The sequence below is a fragment of the Fringilla coelebs genome (genome assembly GCF_963513975.1).
Source record: "Fringilla coelebs genome assembly, chromosome: 3".
NCBI classification, from domain to species: domain Eukaryota; kingdom Metazoa; phylum Chordata; class Aves; order Passeriformes; family Fringillidae; genus Fringilla; species Fringilla coelebs.
Genome location: NC_140030.1, coordinates 96,312,564 through 96,322,987, shown reverse-complemented (window position 1 = coordinate 96,322,987; position 10,424 = coordinate 96,312,564).

The following is a 10,424-nucleotide window of genomic DNA, read 5'->3' as shown; positions in this document are numbered from 1 at the left end:
ACTTTAGGGACAGAACTGAGGCTTGACCACCCATCCCCTGCTCTTACAGCTGGCTGTGACCACCCCCTCAGCCACTCCAAGATGAGGCATGGTTAAATAAAAAGGGAAAACCACTCCTTTTATTCACATAGCCTTTTATTCACACATGAGTGTCAGCGACACCAAGATCTGCTTTTCCCTGCTTGGCGTCAGCATTGTGCTCTTGTGTGAGGTGTGCTAAAATAGGCACAGTCCTGGAAAATTGATTCCTTCATAACTCACTTTCCATTTCTTCCCCGAATTCTTGTTTCTGAGAATATTGCCCAGGTGCTGGGAGTGGCTCCCTGAGACCCATCTTGCAAAGCAAGGCAGACAAGGTGTTGTGAGCGAGTGCTGCTTGTTGTTGGGAATTTACTTTCTCTTTACAAATGGTTACCCAGCCATGTGTGAGACCTGCTCTAAAGCTCTGTTAAAGCTAGAACTGTTCAATTAGTCCATCTTGCAAGCTATCCTGACTTTAGGGTTGGACTTCCAGAGCCAAGAGATTGTTTAACTTTCCACGCTAAGCAGTGCATATGCTTTAATCTTCTTGATCACACTGGGGATAACTGAATCCCCCGACTTGGCAGATGCTTTTCTGAGGCTTCCTATGGCTTTACCTCTCACAGATGTGCCAGCATCCTTTGGAAAAAGACAGATGAAAGGTCCCTACCCTACCCTCTTGACGGATACAGACTTGGAGTGTTTTGAGCTGAAGCAAACATGTGGGAAGTGCATTGGTGTCTTACAGTCACAAGCTCTGCCAAGGACTCCTCGCAGGGAGGTGTGTTCAAAAGCACAGGCAGGAGCACTGACAAGGCTGAGGAGCCACAAGGGGTGTGGGAAAAGGCTGATATGGGGAGTGTTTCGGCCTCCAGTCCTGCTTAGCCCTGGTGAAGCTGGCTCCTGGCACTGTACTACCAGCAGCAGGAAGGTCTCTGGGAACTAAAGATGCTGATTCAGTGGGGAGGACAAAAAAGCCTCTGGGAATTGAAGATGCTGATTCAGTAGGGAGGACAAAAATAAACCTGCTCTGTCTTGACTGAGCTAAGGAGGGACTCAAAGAGAGATAATTAATAGTTGAGGGCTGGCTCATTAGCAGGTATCTGCTTTTCTGTGGCCTGTTTGTCTGCTGTTCCTGTAAGTACCACAGAGGTGTTACTGATGAGCAGGTTTCAAATGGTTTGGGCCAGCCTGAGATCAGTAGTTGATAATCAGAGCCATTTGTTTTCCCAGTGAGTGTGCAGCTGCTGGAAACAGAGTTCAGGTCCTGTTGTGTTCCCAAGAGTGATCCTGGGTGCTGCCACCCACCCTCCTCTCTGCTCAGTCTAGAGCTCCTTTTGCTGAGGGGTTTCTTGCTTCTGCCATCTCCACTCCTTCTGTTAGGCCCTTGTCCTAGTGGAGCATGAGCTGGAGGAGCAGGCTCCTTTCTTGTCTTGCTTTAGCTGTCTCTGCATCTTTTTCAGTCTTGTGATTCCTCAGACTGGAGGAAAGCAACTTAAAGTCAGTCATTTTTAAGGCATTGCAGCAGGATGAACGTTTGCAGTGATCTTGACGGGTTTCTGATGTGACTTAGTTATTATCAGGCAACAACTCTCCCTGGGAACCCAGAGCCCAAGATGTCCTGCAGCAATTCCAGCTTGCAACTGCCTCCTTACTACAAACAAGGGGCACTGTTGGGATGGCAAAATTGCATATTTCAGTCACCTGCTGAGCATCTCTAGTTGGTGCTGCCTCTCAGATGAGCCGGAGTGAGGAACAGTAGCAGAACTTACCCAAGGAGCAGCCAGGAATCCTACTGCTGACTCAGTGACTGAGCTGCCCTGCTCTTTGCATCTTTATGCAGTCAGTATCCTATATCCTTCAGTATGTAGGGGTGCATTCTCTGGCCTTGGAAGCTGTCTGAGGTCCTGTTGAATTTGGCTGGATCCAGTCTGGCTTAAATCCTGCCCTGTGAGATGCCCATCTGTTCAGTGTCTCCTCGGGATGTGATGGGAGTTTGTCACACTGAGCCAAGAGCCTGTGAGGTCCTGCTTCAGGGCTGGGTTCGTTTCATTGGCAAGGAAAAATAACATAAAGGTTTATTCCTGAGGATAAGAATGGCTATATCTTGGAGGGAAAGAGTTCAGCATGGTACAGAAATGCTTGAAACCCTTGAAAAAACCTTAATGTGAACCAGAGAGTAAAATTTAAAATGTAGCAAGCTATTTCTGTTAGACTAATCACTAAATGAGAAGTTAAATATAATTTGACTCATATGCCTTGTCTTCATACTTCTGTACCTTAGTTTCTTTGATTGTCTATATATAAGAAGTGACATTGGAGAGCATTGGAGGATTTATCCTGAAGATTTATTTGTCATGGAGGGATGAAGGAGTTATCTGGCACTTGTAAGTTTCGTATCGAGTTGCACTTCTGGCTGACACCGGCGGAGCATTTAAAGAAGATCACATTGTAGAGCAGCATAGTAAGTTGCTATAAGGATGGGCAGAGGATTGTTTGTGATGCAGGGACTCTGGGTAGAGGGCTGCTGGGCTGTAGAATCTCTCTCTGGTCCAGGACACATGCAGGTACAAAATGTCTAGTCAGAGGCATTGGCAGCAGTTTCAGTGAGACCATGTTGGTTGTTAAAATCTGTTGGGGTGATGGAAGAGGATTCTGGTGTGAAAAACAGAGATATTTGCAGGTGGCTAAGGAGCTGTTCGTATTTTCAGCGATCTGAACGAGGTCTGGCTGTCCTGAACTAAGCTTTGCCCTGCTAGCACCCATTTGGAAGCTCTTTTAAAGGCATCCAGCATCGATGCAGTGTTGTGCATGTGCCTCAATGTTTTTCTCTTTCTTGTAACCTTTTAACACCTGGGACTGAACTTCTGCAGTTACTGATAGCAGCTTGTAGGGACTGGTTTCCAGTGTGAGGAAAACAGGTACCGAGGGGCACACTGATGGATTATTTTCCTCCTCAGTTTTCAGCTGTGCCTCTTGAGTGGTGAGGGCTGTGGGGACCATCAGGACAGAGTGTGGAGTCCAGCTGTTCACCTGCTGGAGTGCATTCTGTGGGGGAAACTCCTCTGGGCTTAGCTTTTCTGGGCTGGGGTCTGTGACAGTACTGGAATGGAAACTCCAGTGCCCTGGGGGAGCTTTTTCTTCCAGCTGACTCAGCTGAACTCTGATGCGTGTAGCAACAGTAACAATCTCAAAAATTTTGAAGAGTCCATTTCCTTCCATTCATGTTCTGCATTTTGAAGCATATTGACGATTTGATGCACAGTCTCAAATACATAACCTTCGTCAGGGAATCTAGGCAGATGAAACATTTACTGCTCCATAGGAGAGATATGAAACATAGCATGTTGGACATAAGAAAGGATTTGGTTTATTTAGAAGTCCTCTCTGCCTTGAAGTATCACCCACACTTGTAAATAGCAACATGGAAGCGGGAGGCAAGACTTCATCCTTTAGACAGGGTGTTGTCTCTCCCATTCTCCAGCTGGGGCAGATGAGAGGGATCTCCATGGTCAGAGTGAGGAACAGAGCTCAGGAGCTAGAACCCCTCTTCCTTTACTAATGTCACAAAACCATTTCTTATGCTGATAAATGTGGTGATTAGCTACAGCTTCAGACACTTAGGGACTTCTCCTTGCAGCTGGAGCAAATTAGATGCTCCTTGTGTCCAGCTGTCCTATGAGCACTGAAAATGCCAGAGGAATTTTAGCTGCCACAAAGGGATACTGATGGTTTGTTAGTGCCATCCACCACTCCCCTTTCTCTCTTTCTCTCTAGTGCTGTATGAGCATTAGCAAGTGGTCCTCCACACCTTACTTCCAGGGGCAGAGCAGCATGTACATATGGCTGCTACCCTCCTATATTTAACAAAGCTGTGATCACATGCAGATATAGAAGGGGCTGATAAGCTGTTTGATTGCTCAGCAGAGAAATAGCACCAAAATAGTTGTAGTGCTGTTTCTAATTGCAATGGATGAGCAGCCTGGCTCATTAATCCTCCCTATCAGCAGCACATAGCCTGTCTGCACCAGAATAGCCCTGATCTCAGCAAACCTGCATCCAGCCCTGGCCTTCTGTTTTCGACGTATTTGGAAAAGATCAGCTTCCAGCACAGCCCCGAAGGGACTTCTGCTTGGCTGAGCTGACCATCCACGGCAGAGGTGACCCAGGGCATGAGGGGTTCTGAGGCGTTTCGGGAGGCTGCCAGGGTGCACACTCGTCTGTGCAACCCTGACCTTAGGCCAAGCTTTGGCAGGTGCTGCAGTGCAGGCACTCAGATAATCACAGAATGATTAAGGTTGGGAAGTCCTCTGAGATTGAGTCTGACCATTACCCGCCACTGGCGAGGGGTGAAGCACTGCCCTGGCCTCTCCCATGGCTCAGAGGGTGGTGTGCAGGTCACTGCATATGGTGCAGGCAAGAGATTTGCTTTAGGGATGGGCTAATGATGCCTGTTGAAAGGTGTGAGTGTTTTCCTCATCTTTTTTCCTTCATTTTAGTTGTGCATGTTGTATTGGCTTTGGAGGCTTCAGAGCCAGCAGCATCTTACAGCACACTGCTGAGGTGGGATGTGTCAGCTGAATGCTGACACCCGGCTGGGACCGCTCAGTCAGTGCCAGCACATCTCAAGATGGGCACCTGCAGAGAGGAGCCCTTCTCCATTCACCACCTTGCCAAGAGCATCTTGCAAGCCATCCAGTCAACCTAACTGCCCTCCCAGCTGAATTCCTGAGGTGGCTGGGCTGGATGTGGCTGGACAAACCACTGGGGAATTAAGTAAATAAACTCTCGGTACCTTTGCCCTGCTTTCGCTGGGTGACTGCGCATTGTACGTGAGGAAGCAGAGGAACCATGGCTTGGTGCAATCTGTCAGAGTAAGGGTCACATATGGGGAAACTGGGCAGAAGGGTTTCTGGATCAACCTAACATCCCAAGGAAGTTTACTATAGTATTTTTGCTTCTTCAACCTCTCCTATTCTGTGTTTCTGTCTGCCAGGTGCCTCCAGTGGCATTCCAGGCACATGGTGTACACACCACAGAATAAGGATGGTTTGCCTATTGAAATTCTCCTTTCTGTTTCAGCTGGAAATGGTGTTTCTCTTTGCTTCCTTTTTCACCCTTAAGGTGAAAAAAAAAAAAACCCAGGCTTTTAATGATTGAAGGGTGAAAAGACATAATCACCTTGCTGAAAAGTAAGGGAGATGTGAAGGAACGGAGGAAGGCATGGACAGGGAAAATTGGGCACAGATGTGAGAGTCCCACCCAGATTTGAGGGACAGTGACGGGTCTCCCAAATGGTGGGGATTTGGGAACAGCACCTCTGGCAGCTGATAGCAGGACCTCTTGAGGGGAGATGCTGACCAGGGATAGAAATGAGTCCTAGGATCTGGGCTGGAGCAAACCCCACTACTTTTGCTCCACTCATTTGTTTATGATATTGCACCAGTTCAGAGAGATGGAAATAGTGACCAGTTAGGCAGGGAGTTTCTGTGTGGCCAGCCCCTGATCTGGGCAGTAGTGACAGCTGGGCTGAGATCAGGCACCTGCAGAAGGCAGTGGAGTAATTGTGTGTCCATTCCAGGGTCTGAGAACCTGGTGGATCCCCACCTTCCAGGATGGGCCTGGGGCCAGCTGGCTGAAAGCTGGTTGGGTCCAACAGGCATCCTAATGCTGGGAGACAAGGCTGGATGCCCAGCCATTGGCAGCCTTTCCTACCTGAGCTCCATCTTGTCTTCCCTGCAGCCCTTTTGCCATAAAGGTTAAATTCTTTGTCCTCATGGAAGGGACTTGGGCACTTTTCATTGCCCTGCTCGCTCTTCCTGTGGCTTCCTTGCACTCATCATGAGAAGGCTCAGGTTTCTGTTTTTCGTAATTTGACTGAACCTGAGCTATTGAGGCTAAAATTTTCCATGCTGGGTAGGTGCCAAGCTGAGCACCCTTTATCAACATCTGAAGCTGATTTAATCTATTTCCATTATATTCTTAGGTAATTCTCTTTTAGCTTGAACTGATGAGAGTGCTTGGAATAAGATGTTTGGATTTTATTCATGAGGAAGATTAAAATAATTTAAATTTCATTAGGAAAATTATGAATTTCATTAACAGCGAGACATTGCATAGAATGCATAATTCTCTTAAGAGTTTTGTTTAGAAAATAATTGGAAAGAAACCTTTTAATAAGGTCAGAACATGTCACTTTAACCTTTTTAGTGATGAAACTGTTAAATTGCTCACCCCCTAAAAGGGGCTTCATCTTCTGAATGCACATCTAAAATGAAATCAAGTTGTTGGTCAAAAGAAATGACCAACAAGTTTTGGCTTTCCTCAAAACTTTTTGGTCATCTGGGGAGGAACAATTTTTTAAATGGCTTCGTGTAGGTAGTTTTTGAAACTACCTACTACTTTTCTTCCAATAAGGAATGCTAACATTTACTATTTGGGATTATTTTCCACTGGGAAATGTGTGAGAGAGGGGAGCTTTGTCTGCCTGCCTTGGTTGTTCCACAGTCTTTGAAGTCCCCTGAGGGGGTGGAGGTGCCTGGCCAGGGGCTGGTGTGGGTCACCAGCAGGAGCACTGGTGCCATGCGCGGGACCAGGTCTGTAAAGGATGTCAGAGTGGCGTGCTGACATCCTGAAATATGGCTGCTGCTCTTCCAGAGGGATCCAAGGCTTCACCTGTGGCTAGAACCAGATAGAAGTGTCCAGCCTGGCCATGGTGGGAGGGAAAACACAGAATGGGGCTCCTGTGTTGGGTTTGTATTGCCTTCAGGCAATTAATCCCGCAGCATGGACTCTGCAGTTGTGCTGCTGCTAAATCAGATTTCATGGGGCAATGGGTGGGAAAGGAAAATGGGAAAATGTTTGTGTCAGTGTAGACAGCACTTGCAAGGCTTCTGTGCCTTGCCTGGAGGATGTTTGCAATGTATTGGTTCTACCAAGACTGTCTGGCAGCAAAAGGCATACAAACAGACTTGTATCTCTGAATTGGGTCTTAACATGAAGGTGAAATTCTCTTTATAGAAAATCACTGAGTAGTCTCATGCTCGTAAGAGATCTTAAAAATATTGACTTACAGAGACTCCACAGAGTTTCAGGCTTTCCCAAACAAAACTTCAGTGTCTTCAGCCTGCAAGACTTTGAGGGAAGTGAAGCTTCCCTTCTAGATGATGGTTTCTAAAAGCAAACTTTATGCAGGTATTTATTTTCTTCCTTCCTAATGCTTGTCTGATCCCCTCTGGGGGAGCACTCAGACTAGAAGCACTCAGCTGTGCTTGCTGGGAAAATCCTTCACTTGATACCCTGAAAGTGTAAGAGAAGGACTTTATGGGAGTTTTGTGTTTGTAGTCTTGACAAGTGAACTGCTCATTTGCAGTTGAGCTGAGACTGAGTTTGAGCTGGACATTCCCTGCTGGATATCCCTGCGAGGATCCAGCCCAGCTGGAGGCCCTGGAAGCTGTCAACTCCAAGCCAATATCCAAAGTGAACCACAGAGCCAGTGGTGCTGCAGTGGTTGTAGCAATGCTGTGCCCACACTCTGAGGGATATGAGCTCCTGAAACAGCTCCTGACCTGGGCTGGCCTCCAGCCAGGGCAGTGGTGACAGCTGGGGCTGATCTCCCTGACCTGGGAATGTCACCTTAGACCCGTGTCAGGGGAGATTTTCTTGTTTCTGCTCCTCTTTCTGGGCAGGCAGGCATTTATGTGATAAAGTGTGGTCTTAATTCTCACTCTCAGCATTTCATGTGTACAATGAGGGAAGAGAATTACATCTCGGGGCTCAGTTCTGCTCGCAGAAGGTGCGGGTGCAAGAAGACAGGTAGGAGCAAATCATGGAACTACAGAACGGTTTGGGTTGGAAGGGGTATTAAAGATCATCTTTTTCCACTCCTACCTTGCTGCAGTTCTGGATTCAACCTGAAAACACCTGATGTGCTGCAGGAGGTGTTAGGGTGGGAATGTTTGTTATTAGAGCATGAACATTCAGAGATGAAGCAAAGGGGTTGAAGTATTCACCGGGGGGGTTGGTGCTGAATTAAAGGAGCCTTGATTACATAGTCAAGAAGGGAAGAAAGCAACACGTGGAAGTTGGTTTCTCCATGGTAAAGGAGAACAAGCAGTAAAAGCTGGTAGACAGACCCACAACACACTGTGAGAAAATCAGCCCAAAATGTGCTGGAAAGAGCAAAATAGTTCATAGTTATGATTAGACCATTATCCTGCCATCTAAGGTTGAGTTAGAAGCAAGCAAATCATTCCTCAAAGGGATTTTAATATTTTGGTAATTCATAGATATATGTTATTTAGTTGGTAATTTAGCTTTTATTTCTTACAAAAGTATCCACCCCTTTTTTGCAGGGCAGATATCAAAGATACTGGTTATATTTCATGCAGATAATTCTACTGCTGAGGTAAAAGGTATTATTTTAAATAACTTTTCAGCAACTTTTCTTTATTAAAATATCAGAATTTTGCGTCTTGTGTGCAGAGTTTTGGTTTTTATGGACAATACTAAGGTTGGCTCCTCTGAATTATTTTGTAGAGATTTGTGACATTTTTTAGAAGTTGCTAGCAAATTTTTTACAGACCTGTCATCACAGCATTTAAGCAATCTAATTTACTCAAAAGCATCCTTGCAATTAGCAGTTGGAGTAGATTTTAAACCTACTTTGAAATGTCTGATTTTTGTTTTTACTGCTTTGGGGCTAAGGTCCCCAAAGCTTCTAAACTTCTGCAAAGTGAAACCCCTCAAATGTCTGATCTCAAAAGTCCTGGGGGTGCTGCCTGAAGCTGAAGCTCTCAAGGACCTATATGTTTTGTTTCTCTTTCCACACCCCTGGTTCCTCTTGCTCTTCTCCCCAGGGTCTGTGGGTCTATAAATTGAAATTCTGAGATAAGAACCTTTCTCCTTTCCTCTTTTCCCCCTTATAATATTTTGACCACTTGCTTATCCTGTTCCAGGCAGGATACAATATTTCTCAGAAAAGGTGGTCCTTTCTTCTTCCTTATCAGCCCCACTATAACCCAGAAAAAAATCAGTGAAAGTTCAAATTCCAATCTAGTTATCAAAATGACAGTGTTGGAGTTATTACAAAATATATTTGCCTCTCTGTACCCATGCTTTCAAAATTACTCACTAATGTTGGCAATTTGAGCAAAAATCTGTTTGTTTATTTGAAAGTGGCTACTAATAAATTCAGATTTTAAGCCTTGCCATGTGTAGCACCAGCTTTTTATAATTTTCCTGTAGTCCCTGACTCCATGGCTGGTGGTGAGCATCAGTCCTGCTCACAATTTGACCCGCCTCAATCCACTGACAATGTATTTTTCCCACTACTGGAAGTTCATCCTGTTTACTATGCACTTGCTCAGCTTTCTTCCTTCATCATCTTCTCCTTACCTGACTCTGAGGTTGAATGCCACAGAAATAATCCTCCACAAACACTTAGCCAGCCTGTTTTCTGTCCTCCTAATCACAGACTAGCTGGCTGCTTTGACTAATTTTATTTGTATGATTTAATTTTATTCAGTAAGCCTTTAAAGGATTTCTTTCTGAATGCAAATAAAGGGATAATTATTTAATGTAATTATTTTATTAACATACTTTACACCATTTTTTATCTTAATTGTGTTGAGGTTTTTATATACCTACTGCATTGCAGTCCTGATGGCAACACTGGATTTTGAAATTCCAATGAATAACTTAAATTAGCTTCTAATCAGAGAGAAGTAAAACTTATGCCTGACTTCTAAACTACTCTGACCTGACAAATTCACTTCAGAAGCACCTTTTTGCTCTGGTCTCCTCCTTCCCTATGGACAGCATGGTCTTAAAATTTGTCCTTATGAAACTAATTTGGTGTTGGGTTTGAGTGTTAATCCTGGGTCTCCTGTTGACTGTGTGGCCCAGCAGAAGGGTGACAGGGTAAGTCCATCTGCATTGTCAGGTCACTTCTCAGATCCAGCCCAGCCAGGTACTTGCCCAAAAGCTGAGGGATACCTGTGGCATATGAAAAATGTGCCAGCAGTGAATGGATTTAATCATCACTAAATCCCAGATGGAGGCTGGAACTTGCAGTCCTCTATTCAAATATGCTTTTCTTCTTCTTCTTTTTTTTTAAGATTTTTTTTTTAAGTGTAAGGAATTTGATGATTGACAGCTCAGTCTTCACAGTTTCAATTTAAAAGCAATGCTGTTCTTGGTCTGTGAGCATGGGCAGGGAAACTGAGCTACTGCCAGCCTGAAGGAAGTTCTTTAGCAGTAACACTTTTGCAGTGATCACTTGCAGTCTGTGAGTATTCCATAAAAACAACAAACAAATCTGGAGCCAGAATCTATAGAAGCCTTTTCATAAATCCTGAAGCAAACTGGGGCCATAGTAATTGCTGCCAGGCAGGACTGAATAA